Source organism: Podarcis filfolensis, assembly GCF_964270895.1.
Source record: "Podarcis filfolensis genome assembly, chromosome: 4".
In the NCBI taxonomy this organism is placed as follows: domain Eukaryota; kingdom Metazoa; phylum Chordata; class Lepidosauria; order Squamata; family Lacertidae; genus Podarcis; species Podarcis filfolensis.
The window spans coordinates 37,814,709-37,841,052 of NC_139607.1; the positions used below are offsets into that span (position 1 = coordinate 37,814,709).

At 40.4% G+C, this 26,344-nt stretch overlaps 1 protein-coding gene across 1 annotated transcript in view; it reads right to left on the minus strand.

Annotated features, from left to right (window-relative positions):
* MID1 (midline 1) overlaps positions 1 to 26,344 on the minus strand; it is a 267,098-nt gene that overhangs the window by 179,835 nt on the left and 60,919 nt on the right. Inside the window, exon 3 of the mRNA XM_083612131.1 lies at positions 22,544 to 22,844. The gene's annotated coding sequence lies outside the window, so the exon portion shown is untranslated. The remainder of the gene's footprint in view (positions 1 to 22,543; positions 22,845 to 26,344) is intronic.

Consider the following 26,344-nt stretch of genomic DNA (forward strand, 5'->3'; position numbering starts at 1 on the left):
TATAAAAAAGGAAGAAAAAGAATCCACATATGAAAACATCATTAAATATATTCCAATCAAAATCCTGCAGTCTGATTCACACTTGGGGAAAAAATGTAGAGTAAATCAACCAATGCTAATATCACTTTATGTGCAACAGTATAATGTATAATGAAGGGTTCAGTGAACTATGCCATGCACATTAGATTGTTAGATTTGTTCAGGACCTAAAAAGTTGAAACTTGAATATGGTCATTAAGTGAATGAATCTCAGTTAAAATAAAAATAAAAAATCCCAAAACCCATAGTACAATGCAGGGTGCATCTTTGCAAGCCACTGAAGTCTCTGAGACCCATTTCCTACTGTGTTACCTTCACTCCTGGTACATCCTGCAATTCAATGCCGGGAATTATGGAAGACTCTGGAGTGGCTTGGATCCTGTTAGATCCAAGATGTTATACTGTTATTATGGGACCTATAGCAAGCAATACCTATATGTCAATGTTTAGTAGTTAATGTCCCCACACAAGAACTGTTAAATTGTACAGTGGTACCTCTGGATGCGAACGGGATCCGTTCCAGAGCCCTGTTCACATCCTGAAGCGAACGCAACCCGCGTCTGTGGGTCACGATTTGCCGCATCTGCGCATGCGCAAGCAGCAAAACCCGGAAGTAACGTGTTCCATTACTTCTGGGTTGCCGTAGAGCGAAACCTGAAAATGCTCAATCTGAAGCATATTTAACCCAAGGTATGACTGTAGAAACACCAGTACTCACAGCCGCAGGTACAACAGTGGTTCTTGAAAGCTTTACTGTAGTTCCTTAGAGAACATCTCACCAGGAAGAAATTATGACATAAATGCATTGCTTGCCAGGGTTGGAGGGATGCATGTATGTTGCTTCGTCCTCTGAGGAACTGCCTGGAGATCTAACTCTTAGGAATACCTGTATTCAGCAACACAGATAGACCTACCTCAACCATGGTCTGGTCCCTTCCAGGTTTTTTTGAGGTAAGTGGGTGGTTGAATCAGGATAATAAAATAACTGTGCCTCCCTGAAATTTACATCAGCAATGTTAAACTCCTGTTTTTGCCATCATGCGCTTGCACTTTTTAATACTACTATGCAACATTTAACATCCTTCACGTTTCTTGGCAGATGCAACGTGTTAGGCTGTTAAAGAGTAAAACAGTAAGCAGGGGGTGTGACTTTCAAGCATGCTTTTTAAATAAAGGGCACCTATCCCCTAAGCCGAAATAGCTAGGGAGAACATTTTTAAGCTTATAGGCCCTGAATCCCACAGTGTGCCCTTTAACATTGGGCAGAAGAAACAGATTGCCGTTAGTCTAAACTGCTGTTTTGACAAGCTCACACCTCTGTACCATGCGGTGAAAAAATCTAAAACACCAGCAGTCCTGCCTTGTGTTCACAAGGACTGCTGGTCAATGTGGTCAATGGATGCATAAACAGGAACAACATTGGTAGGGAAATGGGCCCTCTTGCAGCAGTTTAACCGCCTTGGTTGTAACCAGGAGATGTTTAAGAACTCTGAAAGCTTGCATACAAAGAAAATTCCACTCAGTGGATAGTTTCCCAGATGCAAAGGTGCAGAAAACAGAAAAAGGCAACTGAAACGAACCTCCTGTCACTTAGGGACATTTGCTCAAAGTCCCCCAAAAAACCCGGAGATGGCAGTTGGGGAAATAAAGGTTGGCTTTAGTTCTTTCAGACCCTTATTTAAAGTCTGTTTGGCAAACAATCACACAATATTAAATTATAGTGCTCTAGAATTAAATTATTGCTAGACAGGCTTCATGGGAAAAACGGAAGAAATGACAGTATTTAACACACAAAAAATCCTGCATGGTTCTTAACATCCCTGAGGTATAATTATTTTATTCTTGCAGCTTCAGCTAGGCTCAGATGGTTGATTAATAATGTGAACTTATATATAACATATATATTTGTGACCGCAAGTTTTTTTTCATATTCTTTTTCATTCTGGACAATTCTCGGAGAGGAAACCTAAAATCCCGACAGTCTGATTCTCAAATACAGACTAGGGAAAGGTTACATTTTTGGAACATCTGTAATCATTTGTGTGCATTGCAGAGTTAATTAGCTGTGTATGGGTTTTATGAAGCTCACTTCATTTCTCTCTCTTGTTATAGATAGAATTTGTGTTTTGCATTCCTTAAGCCTTTTATAGTTTCCCTGTGGATTGTCAGGGGGTTGAGATGGCGCTCAACGCCCTGAAATCGTCCTTTAAAGCCAAAGAAAAATAGGTAGACATTCTTTTTCAACTTGCAGTGTGCATAAGAAGAGTGAATATTACTAAGCTTTTATATCTTACAGTTCACCTTTTCTATACCACTGACAGATTAATCTAAAAAGAATGAAGGAGTTATTCCTCTGCCAGAGGAACATAAAAATTCAGAATGTACTGTGGTCTGCATTTGGTCTTCAAAATTATCAGCTAACGGCTGCATCACAGGTATATTTTGCTTGCGCCAGATATGGGATAAATGACGATGATAAAAATAATTTATATACCATGTTTCATTTCAAGAAGAAATACCAAACTGTTTTTAAGTATGAATTCTGGACTCAGACATTTCAAAATAAAGATCATTTGAGAATTAACATACCTGGTGGAAGAGATATTCTATGGACTTTTTTTATTGAGCTTACACACCTTTTGAACATTGGTGTTTCCGGAGAATTTCACAATATATATATATATTAAGGAACAATAAAGCCATTGAAAATCTTGCTTCGCCATTGTAAAGACAGATTTTTTTTTTCTACCTTCAAAGGCTTGGGCTGCCTTTAAAAGAAAATGTCCTTTGGAAGATGATCACAAGATCAGCATTTCCTGCTCCAAGAAACGAACAGGCTTCACTTATGACATTTATTTTTCCATACGTGTTTCAGCACTTCTGCATCATCAGGAACCAATTACATTATGACGGGGATTTACTGAAGTGACATTATCTGTTAATAGCTGACAACAGATGGCAGTCTCTCCCAACTTGGCTTTAAGAATAAGCCACCAATATTTCCTAGCATGTTAACTGGTGCTGGCGTTTGATTAGGATAGTCTGTGTAAATAGCAAGTTGTTGGGAAAATAGCCCCACGTTCATCTCTGAACAAATTGCATTCCACTATCATTTTTCAAAGTTCAAGGGGAAAGCGTTAAGTGAGAGGCTAAGGCTGATAAGACAAATCCCACAGAGAAAAATAAGAATTTAGTTGCATAAAAGGAGGATTTCCAAGGAATATATTCAGCTGCCACTGTTATTTTCAGACACAGCTGAAGCTGTAAAAACTGTTCTCTTCAGAAAGCAGCCAAAATGACCTATAACTACAGATAATAAAACTGCAAATCGGGGTGGCTACCATTTTTTTAATGGCCCAAGGACTGCATTCACTTTTGACCAACCCTCTGGAAGCCTCATTCTAATGATGGGTGTGACCAAAAGTACAGGAAACACATCCTTGCTCCTCAGGTGGATCTGCGCAAATCAGCTGAGAAGCTTATCGCTCCTTCCCCAAACATCAAATAATCAATCTGATAATTGGAGAGGCAATTTTGCAGCCCTAATAGGCTCCTGAGCTTGACAAAGAGATCTAAACCGTTCCATACACCCCAGTGCCATAGCTATTCCTGTTTGTCACTCCTGCCAAAATTAGTGGAGTCTTGGGAGGGTGGAGAAAAAATTATATACAGTGGTACCTCAGGTTACATACGCTTCAGGTTACATAGGCTTCAGGTAACAGACTCCGCTAACCCAGAAATAGTGCTTCAGGTTAAGAACTTTGCTTCAGGATGAGAACAGAAATTGTGCTCCGGTGGCGCGGCAGCAACAGGAGGCCCCATTAGCTAAAGTGGTGCTTCAGGTTAAGAACAGTTTCAGGTTAAGTACGGACCTGCGGAACGAATTAAGTACTTAACCCGAGGTACCACTGTACTGCGCGCACACACATTTTCTGAGGTGCGTCTGATTAATCACTCTGGTTAATCACTCATTAACTAAAATTAACTAAAATATTAAGTGATGTCCCACATGTGCACATTTTATTTATTTAATATTTTCCCCCCAACTTCCTTCCAAATTGGAATATTATTTTCAAACAAAGTGCTAATTCCTGGAATCTGTAGATAGGCTATGGAAAAGACGCCTGTCTTGTGTCCAGGGGTGCTGGCAAGAGACTGCCATGTGCCCAAACAAAGACTGTTGCTTCAACATCTTTCAAAGCCCTTTCCCTTTCCTTCAAACACTGAGCTAACTAGAACTGTCAGCATATGCACTTTCCAGGCATAGATGATGAACCACTAAATTTCTACACATTTTGAAAAGGCAGATATTGCATATTTATTTATCATTTACTACATTTATATTCTACCACCCTCCAAACAGCTCAAGGTGGAATTACCTAATACTTTCTCCCTCCATTATAACCTCACTACAACACATCCTATATAGACTTACCTAGGAGTAAGCCCCTTTGAACATTTTTTAGCCATGCTGCAATTGCACATGTACTAGCTGCAAATACATTTTTGTATGGATGCCATTCAGAAAATTTTATTTCTATTCATATTAGATCTGCTTCAGAAATGTTTCCCTGAAATACCTCAACTGACTCTCAGCTTTGCACTCAGTAAAATCGCAGGGCCTTTTCCAGCACCACCAGCTTCTATGTTTATATGATAAGAGTTTGCTCTTTTATGATAATGGAAGGAATTGATCTCCATTAATGAATACCATCAATGCCTCTGTTTGGATCTTCTTTTTGAATGGCTCTGCAAACAGCATTGCACAAATGACCTACTAAACTGAAAAGTGAATGAATACAGTGGCACCTCAGGTTAAGTACTTACGGTAATTCGTTCCAGAGGTCCGTTCTTAACCTGAAACTGTTCTTAACCTGAAGCACCACTTTAGCTAATGGGGCCTTCTGCTGCCGCCACGCCGCCAGAGCAAGATTTCTGTTCTCATCCTGAAGCAAAGTTCTTAACCTGAAGCACTATTTCTGGGTTCGCGGAGTCTGTAACCTGAAGCGTATGTAACCTGAGGTAGCACTGTACTGAAGAAAATATTTTAACACCTTCACACACAAATAAGGTGTTAAAACAGATGGGTGCCACCACCAGGGATGGTGGAGAAACTTGCTACAGGAAAACTGAGCACCAAACCTTCCCATTGGTATAAGAATTTAAGTTCAATTATATAAAAATTTTAGGTATCCTTCTCAAGGAGGGCTCTGGTTTGCAGTCTCTGTACTGGGATGCAAAGGTGGGATGGGTGGTGCGGGTTTCTCTTTCAATATTCCAATCTATCAATGAAATGGGTCACTCATTTGCTTCACAATAAAAGTTGCTATCTGCTAGTCTGTTTCCAATAACCCAAGGCAACTTGAATATAAATGGCTGAGGTGAGATGGGAGGGAGGAGGGAGGGAGGAAAATAATCAATAAAAAGTTTGTTGCAGTGGTGGAAGATCTTTCAAGCTTTATCAATTTTTGGTTAACTTCTGACACAGTTCATGGCTTTAAGTTACATTCCATTCAGATTTCAAGTTTCCACTTTACATAGCAGGTAAAATAAAAATACAGCTGCATAAACTGCTTTAACTGCAGGGTGTTGGTGATCACCTTGTCACTCAGACAGAAACCCTGAGGCAAGATGCATACCGGCCTGGGAAATCACCAGCTCATTTTAATAATTAATAACAATAACAACATATATATATATATATATATATATATATATATATATATATATATAAAGTTACAACAGTCAGACCAGATCAGGAATACAGTATTAGAAAAGAGTGAAGTGAGAACTTCGGCAAAGTGTAATACTTTAGCAAATTGACAACCGAAACAATACGAAAAATCCACCTGCATCCCCACCCCACTCACACCTGGTGGCACATTTATGTATATGCAGACCACTTGGATCCTAATCTACTGATATGGGACAATGTTTCCACACCAGACTAAAGGCGGGGGGATGGAGTCCTCTTGATAATTCACCATCATCTTAGTGCTAATTTATCCTGATATACACATGATTCCATGAAATTTTAGCTGATATACACACTTTTGCAAAGCAATTTTCTCCAATATAACACATTTTAATGTTACTTTTGCTAATATATTCATTTTTACCCTAGTTTACACATTTTTGCATGCAATACTTGGTTGGAAAAGTGCATTGCAACATTTGAAGAAGTGAAATTTTTGAAGGATGGCTGTGTTTAGATTCTTGCATTGTTCAATTTTCATGAGGACTTCTTAATAAAATTACAAACTGATGTGAGAATGCAGAGAGCTGTATTTAAGATTGGAAAAAAGGAGAAACTGAGAAAAACCATAATTGACATATTCAGCCAACCTTACGAAGACTAGACTGTATTTTGGTTTACATATTGTTTCAGAAAGTGTGAATTGAGTTTCTTCTCCATCCATAGTTCCATCTACCACAATGTTCTCTAGCCTACTTCTGGACTCTTATCCAGGAAAGAAACTGGAAATAAGCTCTCTTGCAAAGTTCTTTAATATTTCACAACACAATTAATCTTTCATTACCCACAAACACAGTGACCTTCAAGTGTACACCAAACACACAGGAGAAACCAGTAAAAATGGGTTAAATTATTTCCTACCCTTCACTAAACATCCAGCCAGTTTATGAACAGGATCTTACTATTCCTCTAGGGAACCAAATGAAAACAATAACACGAAGAGAGAACACTTTCAGCTGAGGCTTAGGACAAACATTCATGCCATTAGAGAACTAAGAGCTGACAACTTCTATTTCCTGATTAATCAACATTTCACACACTCGCTCTCACACACAAAACATGCAGCTCACTGCAGCCTGTGTTTCTACATTTAGACATAAGAACATAGCTCCACTTCAATCCAGAATGGCTGAAAGACCCATGAATCCCACTGACCCAGGAGGGCAACTACCGGTAACATAGCATAAAGGCCCTATTTTATTACTGCAGGTAGGGTGGCCAATGTGTGTCATGTTACAGAGGACAAGCTTCTATTTGAAGGGCTCTCTGGGCCAAGTCCAGTTTAAAGATAAAAAAAGGAGAATAAGAAAGAGCAAGTGTCTTGTAATGGCCCATCAACAGTTCGCACCAGCAGCAGTGGCGTAGCGTGGGTTGTCAGCACCCGGGGCAAGGCAAGTAATTTGCGCCCCCAAACCCGTGGATTTGCGCCCCCTAACCCGTGGATTTGCGCCCCCTAACCCATGGATTTGCCCTAACCCCAGATGTTGCGCCCGGTGCGGCCCGCCCCCCCTGCACCCCCCACGCTACGCCACTGACCAGCAGTAGGGGCTGACCCATTTGTATCCATAAACAAGATACTGGCTAACCAACGTTAGTCTGTTCTCAGCCAGTCCCCACCCAGTCAAGGAGCGGGTCTGCTTGTCACTGGCATTGCCTTCCACTACAGCTGGCCTTCCTGCCTTCTGCCCTACCAGTTGCAATGGGCAGCACTCAATGCTGACCACCAGTCTTCCCTGCTATGGTAAGATGAACCATATTCCTACTTAAATTAGAATAATTCATTCTAAATTTGCATTTGTTTTCAAGGCCCACCCTATTGCTGTATACTGGAATACTGTATACAGGACTGTATCCTGCTTTAATTGTTTTTGTTGTTGTTGTTTTACATTTTTGTCACCCGTCTCACCTTGGGGCCTGCTGGTGATGCACAGGTAATAAACTGAATCATCATCATTGTCTACACATTTAAATTTGTGTATGTAAATTCTAGGGACGTGGGTGGCACTGTGGGTTAAACCACAGAGCCTAGAACTTGCTGATCAGAAGGTCGCGGTTTGAATCCCCGTGATGGGGTGAGCTCCTGTTGTTCAGTCCCACCTCCTGCCAACCTAGCAGTTCGAAAGCACATCAAAGTGCAAATAGATAAATAGGTACCGCTGCAGCGGGAAGGTAAACGGTGTTTCCATGCGCCACTCTGGTTCGCCAGAAGTGGCTTAGTCATGACCCGGAAGCTGTATGCCAGCTCCCTCAGCCAATAAAGCGAGATGAGCGCCGCAACCCCACAGTCAGCCACAACTGGACCTAATGGTCAGGGGTCCCTTTACCTTTACCTATGTAAATTCTACATCCACTTTTTCTGGTGATGCATTTCCTCCTTTTGGGCAATGCATAAATAACTATCCAAACCACAGGGCTGGCTGATATTGTGAATGCCATGCTGGACCTCTGCCTTCTGTGCTCTTGCAATCTATTTCGATTTGTTTTGGTGGAACTTGCACAGTAGAAATTCCTAGTGGTTGTCAGTGGGTGGGTCTTTCCTTCCTTCCTTTGAATGGGCCTATGCCTATGGCAGAGACATCCTCATTAAAACTCTGAAAAGCATAGCATGCTAGAAAGGTATGCAAAGAGTCCCATGGAAATGAATGAAATCTGTGTACTAGCACACTCACACTTTTGTGGTACTTTCTGGGACATCTGAAAGAGTTTAATGCAAGTGTTTGGGATGTGTGTAGAAAGATTCCATTCATTTTTATTGCAATCACAGATGTCTACTCAGAAGGAAGTCCATTTTTAAAAGTAGCTTACTCCCAGGTAAGTGTGTATCAAATTGCATCAATTACCTGTTACATGCAATGTGTTAGGTGGTTTTCTTCCACTCCAAATCATTTTCATCTAAATGAAATGGGTGGGAAAAGCTCTTTCATGAAACACCTAATTAAGCTAACTTTTTGTTATCATTTATCAGTTATCTCAACCTTTGAAACTAGCCCAAGTTCTGATTGCCCCCACCCCAAAGTATTCAACCCATGCAAGAAAACTGATCTCTTGGAAAGCTTCCAAAAATGTACAGCCTAAAATGATATAACTTTACCATATTCCATTGCAAACCTGGCATGAACATGCTGCTTAGCAAACTGTGATGAGTAACAGGAGGGACACAAGCTTTTAATGCTATCAAAACATTTAGAGTGAAAATTCAGAAAGTTTGTATATAGGGGAGGAAAAGTCCCATACATATCATCCCTAAAGTATTCCAGGCCCTTTCCCCACTACTTCTGGCATCCTTAAACAGAATGACATCACAATTCCATAGTAGAAACTGTGATTGCACACATACAAAGAGAGAGAGACAGCCTGTCACTGGGGTACTCTTTGAATCCTGGCCAAACGTCAAAGGCAGATTGTTTAATGATGAACTTTCGTTCACTCTTTCATTACATCAAAGTTGCATGTGCATTCAGGACCCTGATGAATAATACAACTTCATATATTTCTGCCGTATAACCTATATTCATATTGTATCTGCTCATAGCTTTGGTTCAATAACGTGGCTTTGAAACTTAAAATACAAATCTATACCTCTGCTTTCTCATTCACGCTCTTCCCCACTGATTGCTCGGGGCAGAGAGAGGCTCATATCTTTCTGTCTTTTCCTCACTGTCCCAGAAGAACTGCATTTATCATGATCACTTTATGTGTTTGAAAATTATGTACAAAGAAGCAGGATCAAACCAGCTGTCCCTGCTCCCCTAACCCCGATGCATTCATTGGGTCTGTTTTGTACAGAATCTGTGCATGTTGCCCCCTAGGCTCTATATTTGCAACCTAGGGTGCAGAGAAAAGCAGGGGGCATCAAGTCATACATGTGTGTAGGCTGACACTGGATACACTCTCACTGCAACCGCATCTATTCACTGTACATAATTTCCAGTTATGTGGAAAAGGGCTTACATTATTCATTTTACTTTGTTACAATACCCAACGCCTTGCACTTTCAGGCCCAAGGGAGCTTCAAGGAAGCTTACAAAAATCTAAGAACAGTATAAACACACAGCATTTAATTTGCTATTTCACAGAAACAAATACTCCACCCAAGATATTTACAAAAACTAACAGGATTGTGATCAGCTAAAAGATAGCTTTATCTGCCACCCATTGTTGATGGACAGCATTTTTGTGGTGCTGTTTTGAATTAACCCGCTTTATTTTATATCTGTCTTAAATATAAACATTATGAATTATAGATATGGTTCTGATATAGGAATATTACTAAATCATACTTGGTAAAATGTCTTCTTCCAAACATACCTTATTTGGGTCTTTAGCTTGCCCAAGTACTAAAAAAAAGTCTCCAGGCAACTTGTTAAAGATGGCTTTGAACAGACATATGGAACTGCAGCTCTCTGTAATTACTGTCATTTACGAATTACGGTCTGATTTAATCTTTACAAAATAATTAAACTTTCATTTTTTATAGGAATGAGCTTGATATTGTAGAAACCTACATCAACCAAGTCAGCAGAGATCTAAAGAGCTGCTTGGCATTAAAAAGTGGGTATTTGCCAGCAGTTACAACATAGCAATATCTGACGTACCATATTATTCAAATTTCAAATGTGGAAAACGTGGCGCACATTGGTTATCACTCTGTAGCAATAGCACTATGAATGAAAAGCAGTAACAGAGCAGTACCAAGATATTTTAGCAAAGAATCCTGTCAATAGAAAGTTGACTTTTGTGCTTATTAGCAGAGCCAGAGAGTTCTGTTATATGCCCTTGCAGTCAACCAGGATCTTCCTCAGACATCTAGATGGCTAAAATGATAGAATCTCTATAACATAGAGAATTATAGAGGATCATCTAGTCCAACCCCCTGCAATGCAGGAATATGCAGCTGTCCCATATGGGGATTGAACCTGCAACCTTGGCGTTATCAGCACCATGCTCTAACCAACAGAGCTCATAGTCTGAAGGTGAAAACACCTATGTTAATTAATCTGTTCTTATCAGCTTAATATTTGAGCCACTTAGTTCATCTCCTTCCTGTCCCACTAGTTACTTTAACAATCCTGGCATTCCTAGGCATGTGTCTACTCTTCAGCGGCAGGCTTACCTGCTTAGTGCACCTGACTTGGCTGGGTGCAACAGGAAGAGGTCCTTGTGGCATTTCTCTTCCTGGCCAGAAGAGAAAAATGACTAGGACGTGTACAATTGATGTCAATGCTCATTTCATGCCAACTGAAAAAGCTTGTTTACATTACAAATACATGGAATTGCCAGTCCAAACATGTGCTTATACGAAACCTTTTACAGGATTGTCGTGTCAGTGTCAGCCACCTGCATTACTGTGTGCAAGGATGCCCACTACCAAATACATAGGCCTGGATCCTGAGATAGGTTATGTTAGGGATGTTTGCAGAAGGAAAGTTTCCCACCCCCTTCTCCCCACTTCAGCCCCCTGAAAAGCCTCTCTGGAAGGTCAAGCCCATCCTGAAGAATGCCACAGGAGGTCTTCTGGGCAGTGGCGTAGCGTGGGGGGTGCAAGGGGGGCCGGTCGCACCGGTCGCAACATCTGGGGGTTAGGGTTAGGGGGCGCAAATCCGCGGGTTAGGGGGCGCAAATCCATGGGTTAGGGGGCGCAAATCCACGGGTTGGGGGCGCAAATCCACGGGTTGGGGGCGCAAATTACTTGCCTTGCCCCGGGTGCTGACAACCCACGCTACGCCACTGCTTCTGGGGATGGCTGTGTTCTGAGAAGTCCAGATAAACTTATAAGAGTAACCTAAAAAGAAAATCAGTAACTGCAGTTTCCCTGGCGAATAGTTTGCACATCACCGCCATTCAGCAACTTTGGGGAAGTGTCAAGTATATCCCACAGTACATTTTCAGGACAAGCTGGCCAACTTTCCACATGAACTGACCGGAGTTCATTGGCAGACAAATCAATGTGGAATAAGTCCCATGAAGGCAAAAAGTCTGAAAGCACCTGACGTAACAAATCAGCTTCTCAGATTTGATCTTGTGTGGGTTTGTTTCTGAAGGACAAAAAGAAAGTTCACATACAATGGAACTTTGCAACCGTCTTAACAAAGAAAGAGAAAACCTATTCACAAAGTTTGCTCTAACTCAACTTCTAAAGTTACTGGCTGACCTCAGAAATACTGACTCACAAATGTGAGGTAATGGAAAGTATAAAAAAAATCAAATCAATCCCATTTCCTTTTGTCGTGGTTCTCTGCTGCTATTTTTCGTCCTTCCCCCCACCTACCCTGATCTTGGTTCACTGACTAATTTTTATCCTGAATCATACAGGACCACAACATTGGTCCCTAAAGCAAGTACATATAATGGATACCCTGCAAAGAATGGACATTGATCCACACAAACCACAGTAATTAATGACTCAGTGCTGTGGCAGGACCACAGGGGACATGTCAAGTATAGATTTGTTGATTGTATCAAGTCAGTGCTTTATCCTAAGCCCCAAAACAAATTTTATTCATTGTTTTATTGTCACGCAGCCATCATCTCGAACATTCCAGACATAGTCAGCAGACAATATTGCTCCATTCCCCTCCTTGTTTAAAGTTATATTTTATGGTGGATATGTGTTTTTGCATGGCTGTGTCTTGCATTGCACAAATTATTCATGGATGCATTTTCATACTCATACCTTTCAACCAAATTATATTTGACTAGTTCATTTTATTACCAGCATGAGGGTTTGAATCAGGTGCTTCCTAGTCTCTGTTTGGTATAAACACACTTTATATCAAGAGTGAATGAAGTATAAGTCAAGAGAGAAAAGGGGGAATTCTTTCTAGGCTACAAACATGGCTCCTTGGTGGCTGTTTGGTTCTAGCCTGGTTATAAGTGCTTCCAGGTTATAGCTGGCATTTTGCCTGTACTAAAGCATATCCTGGAAGTTGAAAAGTCTCTTTTTGTTAACCTTCCCACCCACTCATGGCTCTTCTTGCCACCTTCCCAATCTTCCAACTTCCTTGTCTGCCTACTGCTTCCAATTTCCAGTTTTCTTCAGGCTTACTCCTCAGTTTTGACCTGGACCTGTTACTTACTCGAGACTGACCTTGTGCTACAGCTGACTTCCTAAATTCTGTTTTAATTCTCCTGTTGAGATGAGTTACAGAACTACTTACAAACTCCCACCTCAGCCTTGCCAGGATTTTAGGATCAGCATGCCATATAATGAATAGTACTAATGTTTATCGTTATTATTTTTCAATAGATGCACAATTATTGCTAATATTATTTCCTCTGAACATTTCCATTATCGCTCTAAATGTATTATTTTATTTGATGCAAGAAACAAGTCATCCACGAATCTGAATTAATACTCTCCTGTTTTATAGTTTAAAGCTAGAAGTAAAAATAACTATAGACAGATGGCAACACAGATCAAGAATAAATTCTTGGATTTTTCCAAAGGGGATTACGTAACCATCAAACTAGAGTGACTACTATGTGAATCATGCCATAATTTATGGGCTGAAATAAAGGACAATTCAAACACTTGTTCTTAATTCATACAATGAAGATAGCTCCCACATCTTGCCATTCCCCAAATTCACTGCAACAGATCTGTCAACACTCTCTCTTCAGTTGCTTCTGGAATGTAAAGACAGTGAGCACTACTGGGAAAATTTAAATGGAAAGCTAATCAATATCAGTATATAGATATTGTTAAGTAGAGCTTGATTTTCTGAGTTTTGATTAAGCATGCATGCAGGAGGATACACTTCTTTGGGTTGAAAATGAAAACTAAGGAAGCTTACAGATGGAAAGTTTCTCCACCACCACCAGTTACCTGTGTCCCTCCAAGAGTGGGAGGGGCTATCTTGAACCATGTGGGATGGGATGTGGAGAGCAACTAAATAAGCCACATCAATTCTGGGGACATTCTTTCTTTAGGCCAGCAGCCCCTCGCCGTGCCCCATTATTCTTTGTTCAGCAGCAGCCGCCTATGTCCTGCAGAGTCATGGGGTGGCAGTTTCAAGGGTTTTCACAGTGGGAGAAGGGGGCAGGAAACGTAAGGAAATTGATTTTAAGCTCCAAGCATGTGACCCTTAATTGAAAAATTCTACTTTTAAACAAGGGAATTGACAACATCTGGGAAAAAAAGTTGTTGTTTTCTGTTTTTGAAGTAAATATAAAAGTCTATATGGCCTCCCAGGACACAGAAGGCAAGGCAGAGTAAGCAAAACTATATGGTTAAAATACTGGCAAACCTTTGACATATGTATAATGGGAATAGATATTGAAACGTAATAACACCCTTCTCTTGTATTCAAACTTAAAAGAAAAGTTTCTGAAAATAATGACCAGATGGCAAATCACCCTAGTCAATCTCAGGAAAATTATCAGCAGATATGACTCTATTTATTGGAAATGCAGGACACATGTTGATGCCCATTATTATCATTCATGATGGTTATGTCCCATAGCACATAATTTTTGCTTTCCATTTCAATTAAAGCGATCTCTAGCTTACATAACTCACTTTCTTTTAGCCTTTGCAATTAGATAGATAGATATGAGGTAGACATTTAATATTATATTAAGGTCAAGTAGCTAAGATTGTGTGTGTGTGTGTGTGTGTGTGTGTATGCAAAGTGCTAGAAAAAAATTGAACTTCATGCAGAATTGAACATACATAAATGACCTCCATAACGGCAAAAGTGGCCAGTTACGTAAGAGGAAACTGCACACAATTTATCATCCTTCATTAGTTACTGGAACAGTAAGAATGTTGAAATATAAAACAAGTTGCATCCATTTAGAACCTTGCAGTGTGCATAGTTTATGCATGGAGAATTTTTTAAAAAATCAACAAAACTGAGGCCCATTAAAGTGAATGGAGGGATAACTTTGATTGGACCTGTATAGTATCTCATATACACACCCACAGTTTTGGCATCATCCTCTGGACAGCTAGAATCTCTTACCCATACGAGATCTTAACAGACTGCTCCCAGCAAAGATGTGGAACTAAGGGATCAAAACTCCCTATAGAATCCCAGATGTTTTACCTAACCAGATGTCCATTGGGCCACAAAAAGACAGATGTATCTTGGGTTAAGAACTTAATTCATTCTGGAGGTCCGTTCTTAACCTAAAACTGTTCTTAACCTGAGGTACTACTTTAGCTAATGGGGCCTCCCGCTGCTGCTGCGCCACCACCACGCGATTTCTGTTCTCATCCTGAAGCAAAGTTCTTAACCCGAGGTACTACTTCCGGGTTAGCGGAGTCTGTAACCTGAAGCGTCTGTAACCCGAGGTACCATTGTATCCTTTCTTCTGTCTCTTGACCAATGTTTGCAGCAAGCTCCTCCCAAAATTCTCTCTGCTGTGTGCTGGGAGTTAGTCTGGGAGCACTACATCACCTCCAACACAACTGGGTTTACTTCCAGCCATCCTGCAGAGTTGGCAATGACTATGCAGTGCAGCTTCTGACAGTGAGAAGATATTCCATGAACAAAAATCTTTTGCATCCAAACATGCATACACATATATGTATATATATATATTCTACTTCCTTGATTTTGTTTATCCTTTCTCTGGTTAGGTCTGGGTTTTCTGAGGCCAATAATTATTTCTAAACGGATAATCACGTGACTATCTGAACTCATGAAAGACATCACACACAATCAGCATCTTTCCCCCTGTATGTGTCTATTCATGTCATTGCTCCAGGGTAGCTATTTCGCTCGATTTCTTAACATTTTATTTAGCAAACAAATCACACATCCCAGTCAAATGCCACTGATTTACGTCATGTAGAAACAGATCTGAAGAAGCATAGGCAAAATAAGAGCAAACAGATGTTTGCAAACCAACCACTGTGCTAATGGAGGTAATATGGCAGCGTTTCAGAAGCAAAACATATTATATACTGAGTTGGCCAGCAGAGTTTTAAGCGCAGCTGCATAACTCTGGCAAGAGACAGAACATTTCAAACTGCTATGTGGCATTATTCAATATCAATTGAAAAAATTACAATTATCTGGTGCATAAATGGTGTCCTAACAGAAAATCGAACCATGACATTATACAACGAGGTAGTAATTTCAAAGCTGCTACCTGCTACCTTAAAAAAGGATAAAGTGGGAAGTAGGGAAGATATGAGTACTGATCGCTATATCTTGCTACCACATTGTAAATCATGCCCCAGTGTTTGAAAAATGCTATTAAGTAGGGCAGCAATATGTTTGTCTACAAATATCGGCTTTTAGGTTGAATACAACCCTAGATTAGGAATGGGGAGGAAATTTGGTTCAGTTCCCCATTAAAAGTGAATAGACCTAATTCACACTTCCTAGAACAGTTTGAGAAGTGACACACTCATCCTTTGAAACCTGCATTTCTCCAAATTTTCCAATGCAGTTTTCCAACCAAGTAATGTGTACACGAAAGCATATACTTGGCATAAAGTGTGCACAAACACACACATATTAGTGAAGACAACATATAAAACATATTATGGTATATCAGAGAAAACTGATTTGCAGAAATGAGTGCAATATTTTAGGCAAAATTTCACAGAAAAGTGTGTACAATAGGAGAAAACTGCACTAAAATGCTAATGTATTTTCATGAGGACCCTTTAAAAAAAGAATTCGCAAACTGGTGTGGAGAACTGAATTTAAGTTTGGACAAGATGGAAAACAGAGAAATGAGGTTTATGAGATTCACCCATCCCTACTCTAGATTTAATACCACTCTGTTTTACAGTCCTTCCTCCTGAGATTTCTTTTCCTGCACCCTGTAGCAAGAATAGTGTGCCTAGCCAGAATTTTAAGTTCTATTGATTGCAAAAGGAGAGTTAAGCACATTCTACTGAAATCTATACAGTAGTTACCTCTGGTTTATGCCATCCATATGGGCATAACCTACCTTACAGGATTGTTGTGAGAATAAAGTCAAGTACACCATCCTTAGCTTAATGGAGGAAGGGTGTGGTACAAAAATAAACAAGAACAAAGGCATTGCCTTGCTGAATTATAGTAAAGTGACAAGTGCATAAAAGGGCAAAATTAGTACTAGCAGTGCTGAGAACAGATCAAGTCTCCAGCGTTGCTGTCTGGGCAGGATTGTGAACTGGAAGCACAGATCCCTACTTTGCAGAATGAGCAGGAGGTCCCCAGGGCTGGCTTACTAAATTTTGAAATGACAGAAGTGATTCCTGCATTGCAGTGGGTTGGACTAGATGACCCTTGGTGTCCTTTCCAACTCTAAGATTCTATGATTTTAAGTACAGTTGTACCTTGGAAGTCAAACAGAATCCGTTCCGGAAGTCTGTTCAACTTCCAAAACATTCAAAAAACCAAATTGTGGCTTCTGATTGGTTGCAGGAAGCTTCTGCTGCCAATCAGAAGCCGCGGAAGCCCCGTCGGACGTTTGGGTTCCAAAAGAACGTTTGCAAACCAGAACAATAACTTCCGGGTTTGTGGCATTCGGGAGCCAAAATGTCCGAGTTCCAGGGCATTCGGGATCCAAGGTACGACTGTATTTCCATCTAAAAAGTGCCCCCTGCAATACTCATTCTGTTCAGAGTATAAAATTAACTAACTGCAGCTTTCCCATAAAGAGCAATAGCTACAAAGTATAGAGGTTCACAGCCTGGCACATAAACAAAAAATCCCAACCAGTCATATGTTAAAGCTCAGTCTGTCATATCAAAGAGATTTTCTCTCCCTTCAGCCTTGCCTCATGTTTAGACAACTATAAAGACGGTGCCTCAAGTGCCTACATGAACTCAGGAGGTCTGTTGGGACATGGCACCAGAATGCTTCATTTTCTTTTTGCTAGGGCAGCTTTCAACAATAGCGCTGCATTTCATATTTCACAAAGATTAAGTCGGAAATCAGAGAACCAAATGCCCTGTGATCAGAAATCAATTTATAAAACTAGATTTTAATTCTGCTCCAAGGATTATATTGCAAGTTGAAAGCTGCCTTTCTATCAGAACTATTCAAAAATATTAATGTTTTAGTACTTAGATGAATCTTATTTAAAAATATATATATTACCCCAAGGCTTATGGAGGAAAGCTATAGGGTTAGCACAGTTTAAGAAACTGCATTCCCATAATACTCTGTATTATGGCTAGTTGCCTTCCTCAGAATGAATATAATAATAATCTTGTGACCTTAATTCCTTCTGAGACAGATCAGGCTGTTATATTGTATTTTTCTACAGCTACCGCTTTAGGCAAAGTGGTCAGGAAAATGCTGGTATTAAGGTACATTACAGTATCCGGTCTCCCTAAAGCACAACATAAAATATGGCTCTCTGTATGGGCCCACATTATTTCTCATTAAAATCACATTTATCATCTTCATTTATCAATATTGTATGGATATTGCATGCCTTAAGTAAAGGTAAAGGGACCCCTGACCATTAGGTCCAGTCGTGACCGACTCTGGGGTTGCGGTGCTCATCTCGCTTTACTGGCTGAGGGAGCCGGCGTACAGCTTCCGGGTCATGTGGCCAGCATGACTAAGCCGCTTCTGGTGAACCAGAGCAGCGCACGGAAACACCATTTACCTTCCTGCCAAAGCGGTACCTATTTATCTACTTGCACTTTGACATGCTTTCGAACTGCTAGGTTGGCAGGAGCAGGGACCGAGCAACAGAGCTCACCCCATCACGGGGATTCGAACCGCCGACCTTCTGATCAGCGAGTCCTAGGCTCTGTGGTTTAACCCACAGCGCCACCCACGTCCCTATTGCATGCCTTAGATGCACATATTTTGGCTTATAAGCAGTATACAAATTATTTTTTTTAAATCATCTATTACTTTACCACCCAGGCTCCGCCCATCAGCTTGCCCCTGATAGGGCACATTCAAACTTCAGGAGGGCAACCAGTCAGGGAGGTGCCCCAATGGCCAGCTGCCATGGCAAAGTCATTTTCTCCCCCTGGGGGTGTGAGGGGCTGCCGCACTGGGCCACAACCTCTGCCCACCTCTGGACCATGTAAGCAGCTATTCTCATACATCTGGTCAGATATAGGTGTTTTCTTATGACTCTATAGTCTTAAACCCAGAGAACCGCAGCTAACAGTTAAAGGGACACGACAGGAACTTGAAAAAGAGGAAGCAACAGGTAATCCACACTTCATTGTTTCACCAGTACAGTGTAAGCTACAAGAGAGGAAGGCACACATTCCATGAAGGGAGATGCCCAAACTCCAGAGGTGGAAAAACTCCATCTTTCACACATTATTGCAAAAAAATGAGAAAGGAGAAATGTATTGGATTTTGCCATTTTGAACAACTCACAAAAGAGTGCAAAGTTTCTGTCCTATATAGATGTAGAAACTGGAGAATATTACTATAGTTCAAAAGAATTAAAAAAAAAACCCCACTGAAATAATTACTGTTTTTTCAATCATCTTAATTTCTAGCACACTTAAGACACCTAGTGGCTAAACATTTGTCAGACATTGCACCAGAATGACCAAAGGTACTTCTAGATATGGCTCTGTACATAAATGGCAAAGCATTATTCCTACTATAATTTCATTAATATCCCACCTTCATTAAAATATATATATATATAATAAATTTTAAAGGATACCGCACACAATAAAGCACATCTTAAAAATGAACTATAACAATAAAGCAACCAGTTTTGACAAAAGCTGTTAAAATGAATAGCAACAGATGTCTGTTTAAATAAAATGATTTTTTTCTGCCCACCTAAAATCAGACAGCAAGAAGAGCCAAGAAATATTTCTACAGAAGTTATGCAAGATTCCTGGATGCCACAACAGAAGAGGCTATTTCCTGGCTACTTACTTGCATTCCATAAGACCTAGTGGTACCCAAAGGAGTGTCCTTGTAGGGTAACTGAAGTCCCACACAGGTACCTATGGAGGAATGCAATTCCTAGGATATTCTGGTCCTGAATTGTTTCAGGATTTAAAAGTGTGAGAGCAAGCACACTGACCTGTACCTAGAAGAAAACTAGTAATTGGTGAAGCTGAGAAAGCACTGGTGTTATATGGCCTGAACAGGCAGCTTCCAACATTACCATCCCAGCTGTGTGCTAATTCAGCTGAAGCTTCCAGACAATTTTCAGAGGCAGCTCCACACAAGGCCCATTGCATCAAACTAAGACTAAGTCTGGGTTTTCTTTCAGGACAGGATACATTTTGAGTAGAAGATGATTCGTAAAAAAAATCCGCTTGCGGCCACTGCCATTATAACTGAGCACCCAGGTTTTGGAAGTTAAGAAACCCCCATTTCCATCCTTGTTTCTTCACGAGGAGTGCAGAAAAAGGCTGAATACCTCATTCAGAATCATCACAACCCTCAACCAACATTTGATTAGAGGTTTTTACAATTAAGCAGTATACAAATTCTGCTAAATACATGCAATGCTTGTCTTGTCTGAATTACACTTCAGCTTGTTCACCAGTCCAAAGCCACCAGCAGACTCCACTGCAACTACACACAATCCTGTGGACAGGGATGCTTGGAGTTGTAGTCCAATAACATCTAGAGAACCACAGGTTTTCTACCATTGTTGTACTGAGACAAAGGGATATACCTAACACTGCCAGCGCAGCACACCCAATTTTTGCCACTCCACCCTAGCTACTGCAGCCTTCTGTGCCATGTTCTAGAGCAGGAGTCAGCAACCTTTTTCAGCTGTGGGGGGCTGGACTATATTTTTTTTTGGGGGGGGGAATGAACAAATTCCTATGCCCCACAAATAACCTAGAGATGCATTTTAAATAAAATCACACATTCTACTCATGTAAAAACACACTGATTCCTGGACCGTCCACGGGCCGAATTTAGAAGGCGATTGGGCCGTATCTGGCCCTTGGGCCTTAGGTTGCCTACCCCTGTTCTAGAGACTCCCCAACCCTCAGTAGGGTATCACCTTCCACAAATAGAACTGCTTTCCACTAATGCAAAGACATCATTGGATACAACCATGAGTGATTATGGCATGTTGTGAGGTCATGCTCATGTTTCCTATGAAGCCTGTGAAGCCAAGATCCTTAAGATGTTGAAGATCCTCCATTCCAGGTGAATATGTCCACGCTGGCTTCCAGTTAGTCTAACAAAGCATGATTTATCAACATTTCTCTTTAGCCACTAATACAAATTGGATTGTTTAATATGGGTTTGGATTATTTTATTGTATTTGGTGTCAATTTCATTGGAAAGGTACTTGCACTGTTGTGCACTGCCATGGAATCATTGATGAAGGATTGTATAAAAATGTCTTACATAAATAAAACATTTTACATTAATCATTTTGGAGCACAATAAAAACCGACCCAGAAATGCATGAAGTACATTTACAGTTAGGAAACTTCTAGTTCTCAGGTTCCAGATTTTTTACTGCAGACAAATTCCATTGTAATAAATGGCATTGTACAAACATAAAGAGGTTGAAATCAGAAACACATTACTGAGCATAGTTATTATATTTGGTGGTCAGCAATCCATCAGCTTTGCGTGTAATCCCAATATTACTTTCATATACTGCCCTAGACAAAAGTTTCATTTATTTTATTTGCGCAATGCCTATGAATGCACATCAATGGGGGGGGGGGGTAGGGACATTGACATAAATGATAGCCAGAAATGAAATTTCATTTCATTTCCGAAGATAGCTAAGTCACACTGCTCCTCTGCAGAAACTCTTAAAAGAAAATACATTAATTAATTAATTAATTCTGAATTGCAACAGTTTATTAATGCTAGATAGATATATATTTATGAGTGTGACTTAGATTAATAAATACATTTAAATTGCTTTTGTCCTTTATTCTGAATTTTTATTTTAAACTCCACAGATATCATGAAGCTCCCAGTTCTATTGCCTAGTTATTATATAGGCATTCATAGATAGAAAAATACTTAGTGGTAAGAAAGGGAACATTGCGACAACACTAATACTACCAACTGCTTAACAGATACTACTTTTCAGGAATATTAACACTGTATTTTCTTTTCTCAGCACTTCATGGAATCAAAGCCTACAATACAGGTAATGTGGTTCTTCAAGGCTTATAATTAATTCTTAGAGAGAAAGAAAAACTGTATCACACTATTAAAAGCCCTGCACCTGTTTTGGAATAGTTTTTTTGTATGCCACTTGGTGCTCTAGAATACGGCTGTTTCAAAAGAAAACAGTTTAAGAATCCCTTTCACTCACAACTCTCCAGACACATCAGTCAGTCTACTGTGATGAAATAGTTGCTACTTGTTTTTTCTGCATGCAAGTACTAGGAAATGCTGTGCAGCAGAAAAAGGACACCAATGCGTGTTCTCCAAGACTGGGATTTTTACTTTTCTCCAGATTCAAGGGAAATGCCCTTGGAATTCCAAACCGAAAGATGCAATGTGCAAATCATTTTTTTTGTCCAGCAATTTCACATCTTCTCCTCCTCCCCTCCCCGCTCCCTTCAGATTCCACATCTAAGATAAGAAAGTTTGTTGTCTCTTTGGAAAAGAAAGTGCAGCATAATTAGAAGCGCATGGGGTGTCGGATAAGCCAGAACAACTGATTGCCCACACAGCTGGTGCTGAGCACAACCACTATAAACTGTCTGGAGATATTTATAACACACACACACAAAGCCATTTTAGGAGGTTTTTTATTTTTAAAAAAATAAAAAATCACAGCTGTAAAGAACTAGACAATCTGATATTTCCCTCCTCTGCTTTGAAAACAAAGATACTACACAAAGCTCAAATATCTTACCTCTTCCTCCATTATTCTTTTGTGCTAGTTGATTCTATTTTCCAGAAGTTCTGTTGTAAAAACTTGATAGGGATTCTTGTGTGTGTGTGTGTTCCTGGTCTGTGTTGTTTCTCTTAGGACCAGCTGAACGGTTTTGTAGTCAGTTTGATTCAGGAAGCTGTGCTCTGTCCAGCCTACCAATCACTCCCACTTTGCAGGGTGTGGGCTGCCTGCTTACTTGTCTCTCTAGGCAGCTTAAACACCAGCCGGGCTGATTTAAGTCTAACAGGTTTCCTTATATACATAACTGTAAATTGCATTCCTGGAAGAAGACAGAGAAGAATAGGTAACTTAAAACTATTTTCAGTTAACTCAAGAAATGCCAAATGAGTTAATAAAATGCAATTTGCTTGGAAGCCACTACAAAATGGGTAAAACTTTGAAAGCGTGCCTTAGGGTGATGCATATTACTGCATTACATTAAACATTAGAGTAGACCCACTGAAATCAAGTAAGTCCATTGATTTCAATGGGTCTCCTTGATGAGTAAAACTACTATTGATTACCTACAGAAATTAAACAAATGTGCCTCTTTCAATAAATAGTTTTCAGTTAGTAGGGGAGATGACATTCTGAGATAAAGCAGCCACTACAAAAAAAAAGAATGCTCTTATAAAAAAAACTTCAAAACTAATTTTTTTTTGGGTTATGTGTAATTAAACGCCCTTGTAAGTGTTAAGACCACACCCTGCACCACCTTCCCCTACTCCAATCCTTCCTCTGCTATTTTGGTCCCACCCCCCATTTTTAAACCTTGCTTTTTAAACTTACAGCCAACCAGAAGTCTGGCGTATGAACTGCAGCTACAATGTGTGGGTTTCAGCACATTGTATCATTGTATTACACCCTGAAGCACCTCAATGTAAAACTTGGGTGAATTTCTGCAAAAACTGAAGTCACCATGATGTGTAGAGAAATTGCCCAATCCATGTAGGAAGCTATTGTACATGAATATGTCAGCAGATTAATATTTCACCAGATGTAGCATTCAACCATTTAAAGTGCCTTCCATGCGACTGCTGTAGTGCTTGGGTAGGCCCTGGGACCGGATCCGGCCCAATTGCCTTCTAAATCTGGCCCGTGGACGGTCTGGGAATCAGCGTGTTTTTACACGAGTAGAATGTGTCCTTTTATTTAAAATGCTTCTCTGGGTTATTTGTGGGGCATAGGATTTTTTTTTTTTTTGGTGTGTGTGTGTGTTTTCAAAATATAGTCCGCCCCCCCCCCCACCAAGGTCCGAGGGACAGGGGACTGGCCCACTGCTGAAAAAGTTTGCTGACCCCTGCTGTAGTGTGTGCCCTACTCTTGTCCTCCATCTACCCCTTCTCCTCCCCCCTCCCCCCATGGATATTTTGGTGACTTAGATTAGTGAAAGATTGATTCAAGCCTTGCCCCAGGCAAGTCCCTTCAGTTGTCCATCTGCTCTGTAGGAGAGAACAACAATTGTACACTCAAAGGAAACAGAATAGTGGGTGAAATGCTGGCAATGAGAGAACAGCTGGAGGAGGTATGTTGATGGGAACATCTTGGGGGGAAAGTTGAGATTGCCCAGAGGTCAGCCTCTCTTTCTACTGCAGCATTAGCCCATGACTCAGGAGATGCAACAGTGACAGAGACATGTTCTGACATGTGGTGACCTAAAAGGACCAGCGAAGCCTCTCTGTGCAAAAGTTTCTCTCTTACTGCCTCTGTTCTCTTCTCAAGTGGGAATATATCAAATCTCAATATCAACGCTTTATGATGTACTTCACCCAAACACTATCTTTAGTACATTTTCATGGATGCTATACTTAGCTATCATTTCCTCTTCCTCAAAGATATTAATATTTGGCTTTCACGGTGCAGGAGGAGACAAGGCTAAGCTTCTGAAATAACCCCCCCCCCAAAAAAAAATAATCAATGCCATATATATATATATATATATATATGATGAAGGAAACAATAGAAGAGGAAGTTGAAGCTTGACCAGGGAATGCATTATCTGCACAAACACATTACTCTGCATTAAAGAAGAGTCAGTTTAGATTAGATAGAGAAAAGCTTCCTAATCAGAACAACAAGGCAGTGATGGAATACCATGCCAAAAGAAGCCACAGACAGAACGGAAATGCTAACAGAAAGATTAGATAGTGATTTTAAAAAAAGGAGGCGGACACCAGATAAACCTTTGTTTTTTAACTTCATGCATGCACACACAGTCTTCTCAGTGTTCGTTCCTCATTGTTGTTAATTAAATGACGGGTCCAGTCCTAAAACCACATACTTCACTCTGTCAGAAGTCCTTAGTTAGAAGGTTCACTGAGTTAAATTTCTTTATAACATCTATCACATACAATAAACAAGTTCTCCCAAATGGGCTGGAACGTCTCTCAGATAATGTCACATTCAGAGATTTTATTTCTGCCACATCCCACCATCAAACAAGAATGTGGGAAACCTTAACAAATTAGCCTGTAGACTTATTTATTTATAGAATAAAAAATCCCCAGTCTTTCTGTCTATGAACTGGAGCAGAAAGGAGTCTGATTTCAGGCCATCTACAACTAGCATTTTTAGCTGTTACACACACACACACACACACACACACAAATCGACTGCTTGTTTGATCAAGAAGGGTGGAAGGCATTGTTTCTGCACTCATTAATGGTGACGGGCAGACCAGACACATCCTGTCGACAATGGGTACTTGGGAGAATTAATTGATTTCAGGTATCCAGCAGATGCCCTGATTTAATTATTCTGAAGGCAACCCAACCTGAATCAGATGCAGTCTAGGCCCAGTTGTGTCCCCAATGATGTCATCTGAACTGTGAAATGGTCCAGTGCCTTCCCATCAAGTTTAGAGCCCTTCATCACCATCAATCTCTCTCTCTCTCTCTCTCTCTCTCTCTCTCTCTCTCTCTCACACACACACACACACACACACACACCCTTTGCATTAGTTACCGGAGATGATGGGCATATGCAACATGCAACTGAACACCAGTGTACAAAGCCTTCTTTGTGTAATGGGAGCCTCCTCATTTCCCCACTTCTCATTACTTTCTGGAGGGAGGAACAATCCTTTCTGGTAATGCCAAGGCTGCAGGTTCAATCCCCGTATGGGGAAGCTGCAGGAGGTTGGACTAGATGATCCTCAAGGTCCTTTCCAACTCTGCAATTCTATGATTCCACGAGGTGGAGTTTGGGTATCCAGATCCATTTTGATCATGTGGCATTGCCAAAACAAGTCCAAATGAACATAGAACACAACTACTTTAGAAAATGATCAAGAAAGTCTGAAACAATGCAGCTACTTAAGAACATGACTCATTCCCAAAATATAATATTGTTCTTGAATCTTCCCACCACACTTCCCATCCTCTCTTGCCGCACCAGTGTGGCGCACCACACCCTATGAGAACCACTGAATTAGTTGGACAAGGATACAATGGTTATTCATCTATGGCAAGAAAGAAAGAAAGAAAGAAAGAAAGAAAGAAAGAAAGAAAGAAAGAAAGAGAACAAATCAGGCCAATCTATCCTCAGGCAACCTGTGTCCACTGCTCATCCCGTAGACTTAATCTCAATGTAAATGATCTGAACAGTACAAGTGATGTGCATAATACAGTTGCACAATTAGCGCCATCATAAAAACATTCTGTGACAGCATGCAAAGACAACATCTAATATCCAACATACCAACGCTATGTGAAAGACAGTGTTGTCTTGTAAGTCAAGCAATTAGCAGGATCAAGCAACACCAAGACAAGAAAACTTTCC